This window comes from Globicephala melas, chromosome 5, assembly GCF_963455315.2.
Source record: "Globicephala melas chromosome 5, mGloMel1.2, whole genome shotgun sequence".
Classification (NCBI taxonomy): domain Eukaryota; kingdom Metazoa; phylum Chordata; class Mammalia; order Artiodactyla; family Delphinidae; genus Globicephala; species Globicephala melas.
In genome coordinates, this window is record NC_083318.1 from 52,675,389 (window position 1) to 52,695,493 (window position 20,105).

Below are 20,105 nucleotides of genomic sequence, written 5' to 3' on the forward strand. Positions count from 1 at the left end.
ATGCTAGAACTTAGAACACTTTACTTATTTACACCTCTTTCCTTTGTGTTATTTTTGTTATGCATTTTATTTTAAATTCCACAGGACATTGCTATTATTCTTTTGTAGCATAAGTATTTAGACAATATTTGCTGGGGTTTATTTTTGGTTTTTTTTTTTGGTTTTGCATTTTAGTATTTTTAATGGTATTGCCAACATCAATGCATTCACTATGTGATTTTTCAGAAAGGAGTTGAAATCCTCTGACCTCGATTCTGATTGTTTCTGATTTGTAGCTGAACTGCCTGAATGGGAAAGTTAAGACTATCTTAAGAAAGAAAAAAAGTAATATTTACTCATTTTTAACCAATTTTTATCCTTTTTGTTTCTCATTATTCCCTCCTACTTTTCTGTATTTACCCTGGGATTATTTTTCTTCTGCTATAACAACTGTTTTTAGTATTTGTTTCAGTGCAAGTTTCTGGGTGACAAGCTGCTCAGTTTTACTTGTCTGATGATGTCTTTATTTTTGAAGGATTTTTTTTTTTCTGTGCATAAATTTCAGAGTTGTCAGTAATTTTTTTGTCAGCCTGTTGAGACATTTCATTGCTTTCTGGCCTCTTTGTTTTCTGTTGTAAAGTCAGTCATCAGGCCTTTTGTTATCCACTGAATGTATGTCCCTCACCTTCACTCTGGCTGTTTTAACATTTTCCATCTTTGATTTTCAGCAGTCTTGTTAAGATGTGCCTTGGTGTGTTATTATTGTTGTTTGCATTATTATTATTATTATCATTTAATTTATTCTGGTTTGAGTTTGTGGGGCTTCTTAAATCTGGGGTTGATATCTTTCTCCAGTTTTGAAAAATTCTTGGTCATTATCTGTTTGAATATTTGTTCTGCCACATTTTTCTCTCCTCTCTTTCTGAGACTCCAATTTGTACGCCTATTAGATTTTTCACTGAGTCTTACTTATCTCTAGTATTCTTTTTCTTTACATTATTTTTTTTCCCTCTGTGCTTCAGTTTGGAAATTTTCTTTTGGCCTTCTTTCAATTCACCAATCCTGTTTTATGCTATTTTATATCTCTTGGTAAATCCATCTAATGAATTCTTATTTACATTTAGTGTGTTTTTCAATTCTAAAATTTCCAAATGGTTCTCTTTTATTGATTCCAGTTCTCAGGTAAAATTACCTGCTTTTCATCTACTTTGTCCAGTTTTTCTCTTTTAAAAAAATATAACTCAATTGCTTTAAAGTCTTTGTCAGTTAACACCAAAATCTGGATCATATGTGGATCTCTGTCTATGGTGTTATTTTCTCTTATCTTTTATTCATCTGATTTTGTCTGCTGGCATGCCTAGTAACTTTTATTTGTTGCCAGACATTGTGTCCAAAAAACTGTAATGCCTCCTTTCTTGAGGGTTCACTCTCCCCTCCACTGGGCAGATAGTCCTGTGACTGATTCCCTTAATCCAGTTAGGGAGTGTGCTGGTTTGAGGCTGAGTTTTACTTTCAGGCTCAATTTTCCTCTGGTTCTTTCCTGGCTCTCACAAGTTTTCAGCTAAGAATTTGATATACTCTAAGGGTTTTGCCCTTTGGGTCCCAGACTCTAACCTTTTTCTTGTCAGACTGCTAAAAAACTTTTTCACAGGTTTCATGCTTAGGTTTGTAACCTTCTACCCCACAGAGTTCTAGTATTCAAAATGTTTCTTGAGAAAACTGGCAATGTGCTTAAGATCTCCAAGTCTCTGCAACACCTCTGCTTATTTCTCTGTCCAACCTTGGTAGCCCTCCACCAGGCTTTGTACTGGGTTTGTCCTGATTCTCAGCCTTCTGTTCATGCTCAGAATAATGATCCCAGGGAAAATGTTGCTACAGAAGCCAGTTCATCTCTCAAGATTTTTTCTCTTTCTGTTTCTCTAGTTCTTGTTCTCTCAACAACTCTTTTCTGTCTTCAGATATTTGGATGTTTGTTTGTTTGTTTGGTTCTACTAGTTGTTCTACATAGGGATGCTGATCGACCACCGCTCCTACATACAACTTGGAAACATAAAGCCTATTTTGTGAGGACTGAACAAGATAATATGCCAGGCACATAGTAAGTACTCAGTAAATAGAAGTCTGAGTTAAAAGTCCAAATGGAATATCACTCCTTTTTCTAAAACCCCTCAATGCTTTTCATTGCCCTTGGAAAAATGTACAGAGTCCTTGATTAGGCCTGCAAAGCTTGGTGGCACTGTTCTTCACACTCTACTCTTCAGCCATAGCTGTCTAAGATTTATAGATCTTCCATAACCTTACAGTTTAGTTTAGGTACTTCTTTTTTTGTGATCCATAGTACCTGGAACTTTATTTTTTGTAGTATTTAAACGTCTGCCTTCCCCGCTAAAGTCTGTTTCATGAAGGCAAGAAAAGACTGTGTCTCTTGTCCTGCTCTTTTTTACACCTAGCATAATGACTGGCCTGAGAAGGGTGCTCAACATGTCTTTATTAAATGGAAAAAATCCCAATTCTTCTTTTTTAATGTTCATTCTAACAGTATATATTGAGTACCTACTATGTGCCAGTTACTTTACTAAATGATAAAAGAATACAAAAAGCATCTTTACCTTAAGGAATTCAAAGTCTGCTGTGGCACTCTGCTTTTCTTTAAAAATGTTTTTCCTTTAAATATTTCTTTTTATTCTAATTTGGGATCTGATAAGTCAATAGCTGTTTCTCAGTTTTGTAAGAAAGCCTGAAGTTTCAGAAAATAAGCAGTAATGACAAAACTTTTTTTGAAGATTTTTGTATTTCACAATTGCAAATAAGAGATTCATGACCTATATAAATTATAACTTCATTTGGAGATTACTGCCCTGAAGACATATTCTTGTTCCTTTCTGTTTTGAACTCCACTTCTATTAATTCAATGTGATTCTTTATTTTGATTATTCAACAAATATTTATTGAGTGCTTACTATGTGTCAGGCACAATTCCAGGCCCAGGGGATAAAACAATGAATAAGATAAAGTTCTGCCCGAATGGCAAGATGATAGTATTACAAATAAATACAGGTCCATAATCCCTTATCCAAAACCTGGGGGAAGATATGTTTTGGAATTCACATTTTTCAAATTTTAGAAAGGTAATTCATGCATATTTGTATGTTATTTAATATCCTTACCATTGTCTTACAGCACCTTGTAATTATACACATTAATATTAATGTAGCAAAATGTATGAATTTTTACACTAAGTGTGATAAATAAGGACTATAAATAGTCTCATGTCTATTCAGGTCAGATCAGATTTTGCTACCAAATGAGTTCAAGTCAGGACAGATTTTTGCCACTAATTCAGTTATGAAAAAACTTTGGTTTTCAAAGCTTTTCAGGTTTTGGAATTTCCTGTAAAGGATTATGTATCTATGTAACATCAGGCAGTTAATTGCCTTGAGGTAATAAAAAGTAGAGCAAGGAGGAAAGATAAAGGAGGGTAAGGAGATGGTTACATGGGAAACTCAAAAACATGTATTTGGCTGATTCTTAAGATAAAATAAGAGATCTATAACATTATAGATTCATACTTTAAAAGAATATAATTATAAATCCTTTAAAAGTAATGTAGTCTTGGGCTTGAAAAAATAAGTGATAACGATTTTGCCTTAGTTTATATCCAATAGCTCAGACATTTAATAGAAATCAGTTAACTCTTAAAAGGCAACTTTACAGTCAGCCTTGATAATATACATTTAAACAACTGGCTGTTCATTTGTTACACGCCTTTAAAAATGTAATCAGGAGGGCATTTTCCTGCCACGAGCATTTTCTGTACTGCCTTCATTTTATCTGAGTATATTCAGAAAGTGCTGCAGCAGTGTTGGCCCAACTTAATTAGAAAAATAAAAATCACACCGAATACTTCAAAGACAAATATAAATGATTTTCAGATTTTTCCCTTGCCACTAGTGCTTCTCTTTTAGTATTAAACATTGACTTTATTTTAATGTATCCTTTTATATATTGAAGTTTAATTATTTAAGATCTTGGTATAATAACATGGAATTTTGTGTTTCTAGAAAAAGCTTATGGTTTTTGATTTCTGAGTTTTCCTAAATTATGAAGTCAACCTACATCTTAAAATTGAATTTGTTCACTCATCCTCTAGACATTAGAGTGATAACCTAATTCCAAATTTGATCTCTAGCACCAGATCAACATTGTTATTTTGTATCATGCATTATTTGTGTTTAAAATGGATGTTGTGTAAAACCTCAAATGTTATTTCCATTCCATTAAGTGCTTAATAAGTCTTGTTGCTCAGATTGTTATTATAAATAATAGAATTGTGAAAGGAAGGAGTCTGAAAGAAGATAAGCTTTGGAGAGAGAAGGAATAATATAACTGATAGGATGTTGTCATGAGTCTAGAACCCCATAGCATCTTAATGCTGGTGTCCCTTACTAAAAAACTTATGAAATTGTATCTCAAATATCGTTTGTTATACATCATTATTAGAAATATGTACCATATATAGAGAGTTCAGAGATCGTACAAATGAGAGAAGAAACTGACATTTATTTATTATTTATTTTAGGGAAAGGAAAATTAAATAGATTTAATTAAATAGATTTTAATTAGATACATTTTCTGTAAGGCATGGATGGATAGAACATATATAAAGTCCTGTGCCATGATTAGAGCTTATTATCTTCTGTCTTTTTTTTCTCTCTAGGGTGGGATTGGTATATACTAGGGGAAGTTCCATATTGAACTACTGCATTTATTATATAAATTAACAATTCAGTGACTCTGATTGTGTTTGATGTGAGCCAGGGAGTGGTATCATCCTTACCAATATCTACCTTGGCTACTGTCATGTCCTTTCATCTTGGAAAGTAAGACAGTGAAGAAATGAATCATGGTATACAGGATTTCAAAATAAGGAACCTCTTGTCTCCATAGAATTTAGGTACTTGAGGGATTAGATAACTATTAAAATGTGAATCTGTTTCGTGTAAGTTAGTACATCTCTTCATGTTTTATTTCAGTACTGAGTTGCTTAGAGTTCATGTAGGGTTCTTGAATTAGGTAAGGCCAAGTTGAAATGAGAAGGAAAAGTACAATATATTATGAAAGGAGGCTAAGAAGTAAAGATGTAGAGTAAGGGGCATAAGACAGTCAGTGCTGGCAAAGAAGGGGGTCAGCTTGGGGACATCAGCAAAAGAAAGCCAGTGAAGGATCCATCCTCAGTTGAGAGAAACCAGAGCAGAGTTTGAATTATACAATACAGATTCAGTATTAAGGCATGGTCAGCTTGCACAGAGCCAAAATTTCCAATTTGAAACTAAAACTCATTCTTGGCTACAATGCACGTCCACTGGAACTACGGGCCTTACAGAAACAAATCTGGTTTACAGTTTTAGAAAGAACCAAAAGTATTAGGAAGAAAAGGGGGTACCCAATTCAACATGTTTTAATTGAGCCTCTTTTCTGTGGTGGTGATGGGCTCTTGAGAAAAATTCGACGAAGTACAAAACAGTTACGTTAATGACAAGAATGTTTGCGTTTGATGTGGGAAAGGACACTATTTCCTTTTATTTTTTCCTTCTCCCTTAGCTTTTTGTTTACCTCACTAAATACGTTTTGAGTTCCACAAGAGTGAGGAAGGACTATGTGTTGGTTTTCTTTTTATACTGAGGAACTGGCGTGTAGGACGTGTTCAGTTAATTATTGAAATAAGAATGCAAATGAAGAGGCATATACTAGGGTATAACTATACTAAAAGGAGACCCCTGGGATTGGAGAAGGCTTGGATGGCACTCAAGGTGGGAAGATGGGAGTGAATTCCCAACGTAGGAACAAGTGAGAAGGCTAAGCAGAAGGTTTCTGTTGTAGGGTACTTCTAGAGAGATGAGATTATATAAACTGGGTGGGACAAGATTTTTAGAGTCTTGTAAAGCCAGAATGGGTTTGTCTTTATTTTATAGGCAGTGAAGTGGTCATTGAGGTATTTTGAGGAGGGTGAAGACATAAAGGTGGCTTTTTGGGACACTAGTCAGGTACTGGTGAGCAGGGTAGATAGGAATCCAGAGAGTGTTCCCCCTTCATCCTCCACTTTATTTCTTCCTACGTTCTATTGGAACTTTGACTATTCTACAAACTGTTGGTGCACAAGAACATTCCCATGCCTCTGCTCAGTCTGTCCTCTCAACCTCTATGCCTTTGCTCCCCTTTTGCAGTTTCTTCAATTAGAGTTAATTGTTCCTTTCTCTGTGGATGATACCTCTGTTGTAGCATATTTTCTTATAGCTATCTTCCCTTCTGGACTAAAAATTCCAAATACAATGTCTTATTCATCGTGTTCCCCATGGTTTTGTTTTATGCACTTTTATTTGTAACCTTTTTTTCCTCCTGTTTGGTTTTGTTGTTGTTGTTTTTTGCTGTGCCATGCAGCTTGCGGGATCTTAGTTCCCTAACAAGGAGTTGAACCTGGGCCACAGCAGTGAAAGCGCCAAGTCCTAACCCCTGGACCACCAGGGAATTCCCGTTCCATGGGGTTTTGCAGGTGTAGGCCTAAGGAATCTTTAGTGTAATGCATTCATTGAAAACATGTTTATGAAGTACTTACTATGTGATAAGTATTGTTTTGGTATAGAGATGAAAGACAAGTCCTCTAGAAACCTATAGTCCAGTGCAGTGGTTCTCAAAGTATGGTCTGTGGACCTGTGGTGGTCCCTAAGACCCTTTCAGGTCAAAACTATATTGTAAAATACAAAGGCCTTTTTTAAAAAAATTCACTGTGCTGACATTTGCACTGATGGTACAAAAGCAATGGTGATGGGTTTAAATCGGGGAACTAGTACCAAACTGTACTAGTAGTCATTGTATTCTTCACTGATATACATTCACAGTTAAAAAAAAAAAGTTTAATTTCAGTGTACTTGATCAAACAGTAAACAATTATTTTATTAAATCTTATTTCTTGAATATACACTTTTTAAATATCCTGTTTGAGGAAATGGAAATTATGCATAAGGTACTACTGCTGTATATTGAAATAAGATGATTATCTAGAGGAAAACCACTCTAGTGATTAACTAATTAACTGAGGTACAAGCTGAACTGCTTTTTTTTTTTTTTTTAATGAAACATCTTTACTTGTAAGAGTAAACTATTGACAAACTGTTATTCAGACTTGGATATTTGGAAGATATTTTCTTTAAAAATGAGCAAAGTGAGCCTGTCACTTCAAGGAAAACTGTTATGTGTTGCCAGTGATAAAATCCAAGCTTTAAATAAAAATCAGATTCTGGAAAACTTGTATTATCACTGTGACTTTGATGGCTACTTAATACTTAAAGACTTTTCTGATGATATTGATGGTGATATTAACAAATGTTACTTTTTGATATTGTTTAATGAAATGTGTCCACTGCATCACTTAGTTAATATACTTGAAATGATCAGTACATAATGTTACAAAATCATGTGTAGGTAGAAGATTGATTCAAAGTGCAAGGCAGATTGCCACATGTTTTTCTAATAAAGTCTGAAAAGTTTATTGATGTTCAGATTCCACATTGCAACTAATCTTTAGGAAGCTACTACTTGTCAAATTTAGTGTACTATCAAAGGAGAATATCCACAGTATCTGAAAAGGATATTAAAATATCCTTCCCTTTTCCAGTTGCATATCTGTGTGACACTGACTTTCATATACATCAATCAAGACAACATAGTGCCATAGATGAAGTATCACAGCAGATTGAAAACTCCAGTTGTCTTTTACTATCCAAACATCAAAGACATTTGCAAAAATGTAAAACAGTGCCTCTTTCTCACTAATTTTTGTTTCTGAAAATACAGTTCTTTTAAATAAAAATATTTAGGTTAATATACAATGGATTTACATTGTTATTTTAAGATGAATTGACAATTTTTTTTTTTTTTTTTTTGGCTGTGCGGGCCCTTTGTTGCAGTGCGCGGGCTTCTCTAGTTGCAGTGCATGGGCTTAGTTGGGGTATGTGGGATCTTAGTTCCCTGACCAGGGATTGAACCCAGACCCCCTGCATTGGTAGTGCAGTCTTAACTACTGGACCACCAGGGAAGTCCCAACAAATATTTTTATTGTGGTAAAACATAAAATTTAGATTTTAACCATTTTTAACTGTACAGTTTAGTGGCATTAAGTACATTCACATTACTGTGCAACCATTATCACCATCCATCTCCAGAACTTTTTCATCATCCCAAGCTGAAACTCTGTACCCGTTAAACACTAACTTCCCATTCCTTCCTCCTCACAGTCCCTGGCTATTACCATTTTACTTTCTGTCTCTATGAATTTGACTATTCTAGATAGCTCATATAAGTGGAATCATACAGTATTTGTCTTTTTCTGACTGGCTTATTTTGCTTAGCATAATATCCTCAAGGTTTATCCATGTTGTAGATGTGTCAGAATTATCTTCCTTTTTTAAGGCTGAAGAGTATTCCATTATATGTACTACATTTTCTTTATCTATTCATTTATCTGTGGACACTTGGGTTGTTTAACTATTATGAATAATGCTGCTTTGAGCATGAGTGTACAAATATCTGTTCAAGTCCCTGCTTTCAGTTCTTTTGAGTATATATGTAGATTTGGAATTGTTGGACCATATGGAAATTCAATTTTTAATGTTTTGAGGAACTTCCATACTAATAAACAAATAGGTTTCATTTCTCTGTATTAGTTTCTAATACTGTAAATATCAGTAGATCTAATCTACATAAACAAAAGTAATCTTGGATCCTCAGTTATTTTTAGCAACTTTATTGGAGTATAATTGCTTTACATTGTTGTGTTAGTTGCTGCTGTATAACAAAGTGAATCAGCTATACGTATATATGTATCCCCGTATCACCTCCCTCTGGCACCTCCCTCTCACCCTCCCTATCCCAGCCCCTCTAGGTGGTCACAAAGCACCGAGCTGATCTCCCGGTGCTATGCGCTGCTTCCCACTAGCTATCTGTTTTACATTTGTCAGTGTATATATGTCAGTGCCACTCTCTCACTTCGTCTCAGCTTACCCTTCCCCCTTCCTGTCTCCTCAAGTCCATTCTCTACATCTGCAACTTTATTCCTGTCCTGCCCCTAGGTTCTTCAGAACCACTTTTTTTTTTTAAGTTCATATATGTGTGTGTTAGCATACGGTATTTGTTTTTCTCTTTCTGACTTACTTCACTCTGTATGACAGACTCTAGGTCCATCCACCTCAATACAAATAACTCAATTTCGTTTCTTTTTATGGCTGAGTAATATTCCATTGTATATATGTGCCACATCTTCTTTATCCATTCATCTGTCAACAGACACTTAGGTTGATTCCACGTCCTGGCTATTGTAAATAGTGCTGCAATGAACATTGTGGTACGTGACTCTTTTTGAATTATGGTTTTCTTAGGGTATATGCCCAGTAGTGGGATTGCTGGGTCATATGGTAGTTCTATTTTTAGATTTTTAAGGAACCTCCATACTGTTCACTTTACATTCCCACCAACAGTGCAAGAGGGTTCCCTTTTCTCCACACCCGCTCCGGCCTGTATTGTTTGTAGATTTTTTGATGATGGCCATTCTGACCTGTGTGAGGTGATACCTCATTGTAGTTTTGATTTGCATTTCTCTAATGATTAGTGATGTTGAGCATCCTTTCATGTGTTTGTTGCAAATCTGTATATCTTCTTTGGAGAAATGTCTGTTTAGCTCTTCTGCCCATTTTTGGATTGGATTGTTTGTTTTTTTGATATTGAGCTGCGTGAGCTGCTTGTATATTTTGGAGATTAATCCTTTGTCATTTGCTTCATTTGCAAATATTTTCTCCCATTCTGAGGGTTATCTTTTCATCTTGTTTATGGTTTCTTTTGCTGTGCCAAAGCTTTTAAGTTTCATTAGGTCCCATTTGTTTGTTTTTATTTTCGTTTCTCTAGGAGGTGGGTCAAAAAGGATCTTGCTGTGATTTTTGTCATACAGTGTTCTGACTATGTTTTCCTCTAAGAGTTTTATAGTGTCTGGCCTTACATTTAGGTCTTTAATCCATTTTGAGTTTATTTTTGTATATGGTGTTAGGGAGTGTTCTAATTTCATTCTTTTATAAGTAGCTGTCCAGTTTTCCCAGCACCAGTTATTGAAGAGGCTGTCTTTTCTCCATTGTATGTTCTTGCCTCCTGTATCAAAGATAAGGTGACCATATGTGCATGGGTTTATCTCTGGGCTTTCTGTCTTGTTCCATTGATCTTTATTTCCATTTTTGTGCAAGTACCATGCTGTCTTGATTACTATAGCTTTGTAGTATAGTCCAATGTCAGGGAGCCTGATTCCTCCAGCTCTGTTTTTCTTTCTCAAGATTCCTTTGGCTATTAGGGGTCTTTGTGTTTCCATACAAATTGTGAAATTTTTTGCTCTAGTTCTGTGAAAAATGCCACTGGTAGTTTGATGGGGATTGCATTGAATCTGTGGATTGCTTTAGGTAGTATAGTCATTTTCACAGTGTTAATTCTTCCAATCCAAGAACATGGTATATCTCTCCATCTGTTTGTATAATCTTTAATTTCTTTCATCAGTGTGTTATAGTTTTCTTCATCCAGGTCTTTTGTCTCTTTAGATAGGTTTATTCCTAGGTATTTTATTCTTTTTGTTGCAGTGGTAACTGGGAGTGTTTCCTTAATTTCTCTTTCGGATTTTTCATCATTAGTGTATAGGAATGCAAGAGATTTCTATGCGTTAATTTTGTATCCTACTGCTTTACCAAATTCATTGATTAGCTCTGCTAGTTTTCTGGTAGCATCTTTAGGATTCTCTATGTATAGTATCATGTCATCTGCAAACAGTGACAGTGTTACTTCTTCTCTTCTGATTTGGATTCCTTTTATTTCTTTTTCTTCTCTGATTGCTGTGGCTAAAACTTCCAAAACTATGTTGAATAAATGCAGTGAGAGTGGGCAACCTTGTCTTGTTCCTGATCTTAGTGGAAATGGTTTCAGTTTTTCACCATTGAGAATGATGTTGGCTGTGGGATTGTCATATATGGCCTTTATCATGTTGAGGTAAGTTCCTTCTATGCCTACTTTCTGGAGAGTTTTTATCATAAATGGGTGCTGAATTTTTTCGAAAGCTTTTTCTGCATCTATTGAGATGATCATATGGGTTTTATCCTTCAGTTTGTTAACATGGTGTATCACATTGACTGATTTGAGTAAATTGAAGCATCCTTGCATTCGTGGGAAAAACCGCACTTCATCATGGTGTGTGATCCTTTTAATGTGCTGCTGGATTCTTTTACTAGTATTTTGTTGAGGATTTTTACACCTATGTCCATTAGTGATATTGGCCTGTAGTTTTCTTTTTTTTGTAACATCTTTGTCTGATTTTGGTATCAGAGTGATGGTGGTCTCATAGAATAAGTTTGGGAATGTTCCTCCCTCTGCTATATTCTGGAAGAGTGTGAGAGGGATAGGCGTTAGCTCTTCTCTAAATGTTTGATAGAATTCACCAGTGAATCCATCTGATCCTGGGCTTTTGTTTGTTGGAAGATTTTAAATCACAGTTTCACTTCCAGTGCTTGTGATTGGTCTGTTTATATTTTCTATTTCTTGCTGGTTCAGTCTCAGACGGTTGTGCTTTTCTAAGAATTTGTCCATTTCTTCCAGGTTGTCCATTTTATTGACATATATTTGCTTGTAGTAATCTCTCATGATCCTTTTTATTTCTGCAGTGTCAGTTGTTACTTCTCATTTATCATTTCTAATTTTGTTGATTTGAGTCTTCTCCCATTTTTTCTTAATGAGTCTGGCTAATGGTTTATCAATTTTGTTTATCTTCTCAAAGAACCAGCTTTTAGTTTTTTGATCTTTGCTCTTGTTTTCTTCATTTCATTTTCATTGATTACTGATCAATCTTTATGATTTCTTTCCTTCTGCTAACTTTGGGGTTTTTTTGTTTTTCTTTCTCTGATTGCTTTAGGTGTAAGATTAGGTTGTTTATTTGAGATGTTTCTTGTTTCTTGAGATAGGATTGTATTGCTATAAACTTCCCTCTTAGAACAGTTTTTGCTGCATCCCATGGGTTTTGGGTCATCGTGTTTTCATTGTCATTTGTTTCTAGGTATGTTTTGATTTCCTCTTTGATTTCTTCAGTGATCTCTTGATTATTTAGTAGCTTATTGTTCAGCCTCCATGTGTTTGTATTTTTTACAGTGTTTTCCCTGTAATTGATATCTAGTCTCGTAGTGTTGTGGTTGGAAAAGATACTTGATATGATTTCAGTTTTCTTAAATTTACCAAGTCTTGATTTGTGACTGAAGATATGATCTATCCTGGGGAATCTTCCATGAGCACTTGAGAAGAATGTGTATTCTGTTGTTTTTGGATGGAATGTCCTATAAATATCAATTAAGTGCATCCTGTTTAATGTGTCATGTAAAGCTTGTGTTTCCTTATTTATTTTCATTTTGGATGATCTGGTCATCAGAGAAGGTGAGGTGTTAAACTCCCCTACTATTATTGTGTTACTGTCAATTCCCCCTTTTATGGCTGTTTGCTTTTGCCTTATGTACTGAAGTGCTCCTGTGTTGGGTGCATAAATATTTACAATTGTTATGTCTTCTTCTTGGATTGATCCCTTGATAGTTATGTAGTGTCCTTCTTGGTCTCTTGTCATAGTCTTTATTTTAAAGTCTATTTTGTCTGATATGAGAATTGCTACTCCAGCTTTCTTTTGATTTCCTTTTGTGTGGAATATCTTTTTCCATCCCCTCACTTTCAGTCTGTATGTGTCCCTAGGTCTGAAGTGGGTCTCTTGTAGACAGCATATATATGGGTCTTGCTTTTGTATCCATTCAGCCAGTCTGTGTCTTTTGGTTGGAGCATTTAATCCATTTACATTTAAAGTAATTATTAATATGTATGTTCCTGTTACTGTTTTCTTAATTGTTTTGGGTTTGTTATTGTAGGTGTTTTCCTTCTCTTGTGTTTCCTGCCTAGAGAAGTTCCTTTAGCATTTATCATAAAGCTGGTTTGGTGGTGCTGAATTATTTTAGCTTTTGCTTGTCTGTAAAGGTTTTAATTCTCCGTCAAATCTGAATGAGATCTTTGCTGGGTAGAGTAATCTTGGTTGTAGTTTTTTCCCTTTCATCACTTTAAATATGTCCTGCCCCTCCCTTTTGGCTTGCTGAGTTTCTGCCAAAAGATAAACTGTTAACCTTATGGGGATTCCCTTGTATGCTATTTGTTGCTTTTCCCTTGCTGCTTTTAATATTTTTTCTTTGTATTTAAGTTTGATAGTTTGATTAATATGTGTCTTGGTGTGTTTCTCCTTGGATTTTTCGTGTATGGGACTCTCTGTGCTTCCTGGACTTGACTATTTCCTTTCCCATATTAGGGAAATTTTCAGCTATAATCTCTTCAAATATTTTCTCAGTCCCTTTCTTTTTCTTTTCTTCTTCTGGGAGCCCTATAATTCGAATGTTGGTGCATTTAATGTGTCCCAGAGGTCCCTGAGACTGTCTTCAATTCTTTTCTTTCTTTTTTCTTTATTGTGCTCTGCGGTAGTTATTTCCACTATTTTATCTTCCAGGTCACTTATCCGTTTTTCTGCGTCAGTTATTCTGCTATTGATTTCTTCTAGAGAATTTTTAATTTCATTTATTGTGTTGTTCATCATTGTTTGTTTGCTCTTTAGTTCTTCTAGGTTCTTGTTAAATGGTTCTTGTATTTTCTCCATTCTATTTCTCAGATTTTGGATCATCTTTACTATCATTACTCTGAATTCTTTTTCAGGTCGACTGCCTATTTCCTCTTCATTTGTTGGTCTGGTGGGTTTTTACCTTGCTCCTTCATCTGCTGTGTATTTCTCTGTCTTCTCATTTTGCTTAACTTACTGTGTTTGGGGTCTCCTTTTTGAAGACTGCAGGTTCATAGTTTCTGTTGTTTTTTGTGTCTGCCCCCAGTGGGTAAGTTTGCTTCAGTGGGTTGTGTAGGCTTCCTGGTGGAGGGGACTGGTGCTTGTGTTCTGGTGGATGAGTCTGGATCTTGTCTTTCTGGTGGGCAGGAATGCATCTGGTGATGTGTTTTGAGGTATCTGTGAACTTAGTATGATTTTAGGCAGCCTCTCTGCTTGTGGGCTGGTTGTGTTCCTGTCTTGCTAGTTGTTTAGCATGTGGGGTCCAGCACTGGAGCTTGGTGGCCGTTGAGTGGAGCTGGGTCTTAGCGTTGAGACAGAGATCTCTGGAAGAGCTCTTGTCGATTGATATTATGTGGGGCCGGGAGGTCTCTGGTGGTCCAGTGTCCTGAACTTGTCTCTCCCACCTCAGAGGCTCAGGCCTGACACCCGGCCTGAGCACCAAGCCACACGGCCAGGTACGTGGGGAGTTTCTTGTCTTTTGGGAAGTCTGAGGTCTTCTGCCAGCGTTAGGTGTTCTCTAGGAGTTCTTCCCCATGTAGATGTATTTTTGATATATTTGTGGGGAAGAAGGTAATCTCCATGTCTTACTCCTCTGCCATCTTGAAGGTCCTCCCAGATCCTCAGTAATTTTTAAGAGTGAGAGTCCTGAGACTTAAAAGTTTGAGAATCAGTGGTTTAGTGGAATGAGTGAAGTAGAGTGGTAGGTTAGGAAGTTACTACAATAGAGGAAAAGTTGGACTGGACTTTGCTCAGACAAGGATGGCCAGGGCGGTAAGGAGAATCTGTCATATGAAGAGATCTTGGAGAACCTAGAAATGTATGTGACCTTGAGAAGCTTTCAGGGAAGACACAGTAGTTAAATTCGAATATTTGAAGATCTCTCACAGAAAAGTGATTCAGCATATTTTCTGTGACCTTGGGGTGGGTTGGGGGGCACACATGGTGGTGGCAGATGCTAAGGGGAATCAATTTTAGTTCATAATAAAGGATTTTCTAACAGAATAGTTCAAAGATGGAATTGACTAAAGGTGGGGAAAGCTAGCTTAGAGTTTCTAAGTGAGAGTTTCTAAGCTAGAAAATCCCTTGGAGAAGAGAGTCAGTCATTAAATGGTTAGTCGACCTAGAAGAACTCTATAGTCCCTTCTAACCCTGAAATTCTGTGATTCTTCAGGCACAGAAAGATGAAGCCCAGGATTGGCACAGTGGCATCATGAGAGGTGGAGAGGATGGGACATCTTTAGAGAGAATCAGAGGGTTTTTGGAACCCTTTTTGTAAACCTTCCTCTGCCTTGGTTTGTGCTTCATGAGTATTTAGCCTCAGTTTATCTCCTGGCTTTTTTGACCCCACCACGACTTCAGCCACTTTGCTTCTCCAGTTTCCTTTACTCACCAAGTTTAGAAATTTAAGATTGCCAGTGAGCAATGCTTTGGATTAAGCCTGTTCTGGTGGAAGTAGAACGAAACTAGATATGCGCCACCAGGGAAGCCCCCCAAGTGGTTTTAGAACTATGCTCTGTTATATCCAAGGATTCTGAAAACATTCTATTCACTTAAAAATACTTAATTTAGTCATTATATTAAGAAACAACACTCTTTCAAATGCATTGTTATATCAAATACTCCATAATCCACTATTGTGATTTCACATTAACTTGTTTCTGCATAGATCTTAGAGGAAGAAAAACCAAAACCCTGTTTATTTCATCTCTTCATATGTTTGTTTGGACACTTAGAAATGTGTCATTGGTGAGGAAGGATGTAAATCTGCACTGATCTTTCCAAATATTTGGGCTTGCACATGTCCACTCATGGTACGTTGTACAAGTGAGGTAGTACTGCAGGGGGTATACAGTGACAGGCATGGGCCAGGCCGAGTGAAGGTGCATCTGCTCAACACGAGCCCCCATCCAGGTGCACTGCTGAGATATGGAACAACATCTGATGTGAGAACACGTCACATGGTAGTAATACTATGTGATGCATAGTTTCAGCAGTTCTAGGTATCAGAAGCCCTTTTCTGATGTTTGTATTTGTGATAAATACTTTTAGTGATTTGTCTTCAAAATAAAAAATTCCAGCTGCATACTTCTCTTTTGATTTCCTGCAGCAGTTTGTTTGGGAGTGTGCTGAGATTGCCAGGAGGGCTGTTAACAATGTAAACACCTATCTCTGTGAATCAGGATCTTTTTTTTTTATTGAGCAAATAAAACAAAATACAAAAATAAATTAGGTATTGAGACCATAGCAGAATAAAGCTGTGCCTTTTTAATGTTAATCATACCTTAGTCAATGAGAAAAGACTCATTGTTTTCATTGTCTAGTAGTATCACTTTCAACGTGTTTTATATAATTGGGTTCCGATAGGGTTCAGATTTCATTTGAAAGAAAGGATTATGCTGCTAAAACATGTTTGAGAATTGCTGTGCCTTATCACGTTGTCCTCCTGTCACTGTCCTGCTTCTGAGTCTCAAATTTCTCAAGATTCTTACAATTAGCTTAGATGATTAATGAATTTTGATTTGCCTTTGATATCAAAAAGTATATCTAGGAGGACTTCCCTGGTGGCACAGTGGTTAAGAATCCGCCTGCCAATGCAGGGGACACGGGTTTGAGCCCTGGTCTGGGAAGATCCCACATGCTGCGGAGCAACTAAGCCCGTGCGCCACAACTACTGAGCCCGCCTGCTGCAGCTACTGAAGCCCGTGCGCCTTCAGCCTGTGCTCTGCAACAAGAGAAGCCACTGCTATGAGAAGCCCGTGCACCGCAACGAAGAGTAGCCCCTGCTCGCCACAACTAGAGAAAGCCCGCGCGCAGCAACGAAGACCCAACGCAGCCAATAAATAAATAAATAAATTTATATTAAAAAAATGTATATCTAGGATATCTAGCAACTTGAAGTATTGAAAATGCTTAGGAGGAGTAATCATTTTTTTCTCTTGAAATTCTTTAAATTTTGCTACTTCTGGGTCATTTCCAAATACAGACTTAGTAAAAAGAAAACCTATTTCCTTTTGCCTTGATACTGTTGAATAATAAGAAGGGTTTTGCAGCTTTTAAAATCCTAGGAATTACAGACTGGAAACCGGTCTCTTCAGTTAAACATAAGTTTTATAAAGTTCCTTGTTTATTTGAGGGGAAATTAGTTGAAAAGGATAGAACATGGTTTGGTCAATATAATTTTGTCAAGCAACAGTTAATGACAAGTAACACTTGGGATGCAGAAATGAAGACATGGTCTTGCCTTTGAATTTAAGAGTTAAAAAGAGAAATAGGTGAGCTGAAAATTACAGTGTAATTGGGTAAGTGCTCTCACAGAGGAATAGCATGTACTATTTGCAGGTAGCAGGTGAGGTAGTTGGGAAAGGAGGTGATATTTGAAGGATGTCTGGAAGTGGAAGCTAGTAGGTATTTGCCAAGGTGTTGAGGGAGCTCTTATATCTGAGGAAACAATATGAACAAAAGCCTGGAACCCTAAAGTATTTGACATTTGGGGTATCAGTGATTATAGCTCTCTGTGGCTAGAGTGTAGGGCGTCACGGAGGAGGTGTGAAAAAAGAGGATGTTGTTGGCTTGGTGGAGCAGCAGCTGATGAATTTGGAGAGATAAGTTGGTCTACATTGTGAAGGTCCCAGTGTGTGCTGTTGAAAAGTTTAGATTTCTTATATATGCTGTGGAGATCCACAGCCGAGAAAGACTTACGTTTTAGGAAGAAAATGCTGGAATATGGATTGGAAAAGGGAGAAATTGGTTCATTTATTCAATAAACATTTATTGAGCATCTACTATGTGGAAGTAACTATTCTAGGCACTTAGGATACAAAGGAGAACAACAAAAAAAGATATCTGCCCAGGTCGAGCTTACCACTTCTAATGTAGGGAGATAGTATACCAATAAACATAGTAAATAAATCATACAGTATACTAAGAGGCATAAATGCTAAGAAAGAAGAGAAAGTAGAGTAAGGTGGTGTGAAAATGCCAGGTGGGGGGTAGTTGCAATTTAAATAAGGTGGCAGCACTACTATATATAAAATAGATAACTAATAAGGACATACTGTATAGCACAGGGAACTCTACTCAATACTCTGTAATGGCCTATGTGGGAAAATAATCTAAAAAAGAGTGGAGATATGTATATGTATAACTGATTCACTTTGTTGTACACCTGAAACTAACACAACGTTGTAAATCAACTATACTCCAATTAAAAACAAGAAGAAAGTACACATACCAGATGGGAAGCTGGCCATGTTTCTTCCTCCTTGACCTATAAACAGAAAAATCAGGTTGCCTTAATAAAGTGGGACTTTATTTTATTTTTTTTATGGTACGCAGGCCTCTCCCCGGGGACTTTATTTTATTTTATTTTATTTTATTACGGTACGCGGGCCTCTCACCGTTGTGGCCTCTCCCGTTGCGGAGCACGGGCTCCGGACGCACAGGCTCAGCGGCCATGGCTTACGGGCCCAGCCACTCCGCGGCATGTGGGATCTTCCCGGACCGGGGCACGAACCCGTGTCCCCTGCAGGTGGACTCTCAACCACTGCGCCACCAGGGAAGCCCTAAAGTGGGACTTTAGAATGGAGAGAAGGAATAGATTGGGAGGATGTATTTTTCTTTTTCCTTTTTTTGCCCTGTTTGTTGTAAAGTAAAACACAAACAGAAGCTACACAAAACAAATCTATAATGTAATGAATTATTATAAGATGAACGACTTTAAACAACCACCCTGGTAAAAAAGTGAAATGTTGCCAGCCACACCAGAAACCTCTCCATTTGTCACAACCCAATCACAAGTCCCTCCCTCCCAGAGGACCTGATTTTTATGGTAATCACTTTCCTGCATTTCTTGATAGTTTCATTAACCAAATGTATATCCCTGGATGCTCTGAGTTTTGCCAACTAAAAAAAGATTATTTGATATACCTTTTAAGTCTTTTAAAATCTACAGGCTTTCTCTCCTTCTTTTTTTTTTTCTCCCTTACAATTGATCAGCTGAAGAACTGGGCCGTTTGACCTTTAGGATTTCTCACAACCTGGATTTTTCTGATTACACACTCATGGTGCAGCTTGTATGACGTAGAAGTTGACAGTTGGACCCAGAGTCTTTGATCAGGCTCAGGTGCCATCTCAGTGACCACGACTATTGGCACTGGAGTCTTCTTTCATTGAGAAGCACATAATTGCTGGTTGTCTTTTTGCAAAGTTAATAGCTGTTTCTGCTCAATGCCTAGAATTGATTAGGGATTGCAAAACAGTGATATTCTAATTATATCATATCTGTTTTAGTTATTAGCTGGAATATTTTTATAAAGAGACTTTTCCCATTATCTATTATTTGGTTACCAAGTGGTACAGTTCCTGTAGGAAAGGCAGGCTAGATAAATGCCTTTTCATTTATCAGTTTTCAAGGTAATAAGTTGGTTCCCTGTCATCCTCAATTTTTATTACTCTATCAAGTTTTTCTCCTCAGAAAGGGAGAAAGGGAGCCCTGGCTGGCCAGTTTCAAGAATTCATAGGTGCTAGGCTGTGCCAGTGTCTTCAGATCTCATCTGCTATATTGGATTAGACAAAACCCCTCCCATTGTCAGCTCCTGTTCTAAAATTAGCTCATCATATGTTCCAGTGAACACTTGCTGGCTATTTCGGGGTTCTCCTCTTTTCATATCTATCAGATACTCCTCTGCTTTTTCCTGTGTAGATGCTAATACCATACAGGTTATGTGGCTGTTGGTTTGTCCACAACTGCTTATATTTTAGGTTTATGAGGAATATCTTATCACCAAGTTTGGTTGTAAATGTTTTCCATGGAATTTTGGTTTTGCTCTCTAGTTGCTTCGTCTGTTTTTATGTGGAGATCAGGAAGATTAAAAAAAAAAATCGCACTGCCACCAATGCCATCTTCCCAGAAAGGGGTTGAATTGTAGAAGAATTAGAGTAGAATTGAGAATAACGAAAGTTTCTGAGTTGGAAGATTTGGTGAATGGTAATTTCATGGATGAGGATTAAAAATAGAAGAGGAGAAAGGTAGTAAGTGGAAGATAAGATCAGTTTTTGATTTCTTAGATTTAAAATGCTTATGAGATACCCTAATAGAAAAACCTTCTTAAAAAATATGCTTCTAGAATTTGATAGAGAGAGCTAGGTGATGAAAGATGAACACTTCAAAGGTAACTGAAGCCATTATAAGTTGGAGAAATTA

General features: G+C 36.8%; 1 protein-coding gene across 5 annotated transcripts in view; it reads left to right on the forward strand.

Annotated features, from left to right (window-relative positions):
• TBC1D19 (TBC1 domain family member 19) overlaps positions 1–20,105 on the forward strand; it is a 155,453-nt gene that overhangs the window by 11,346 nt on the left and 124,002 nt on the right. The window lies entirely within an intron of this gene.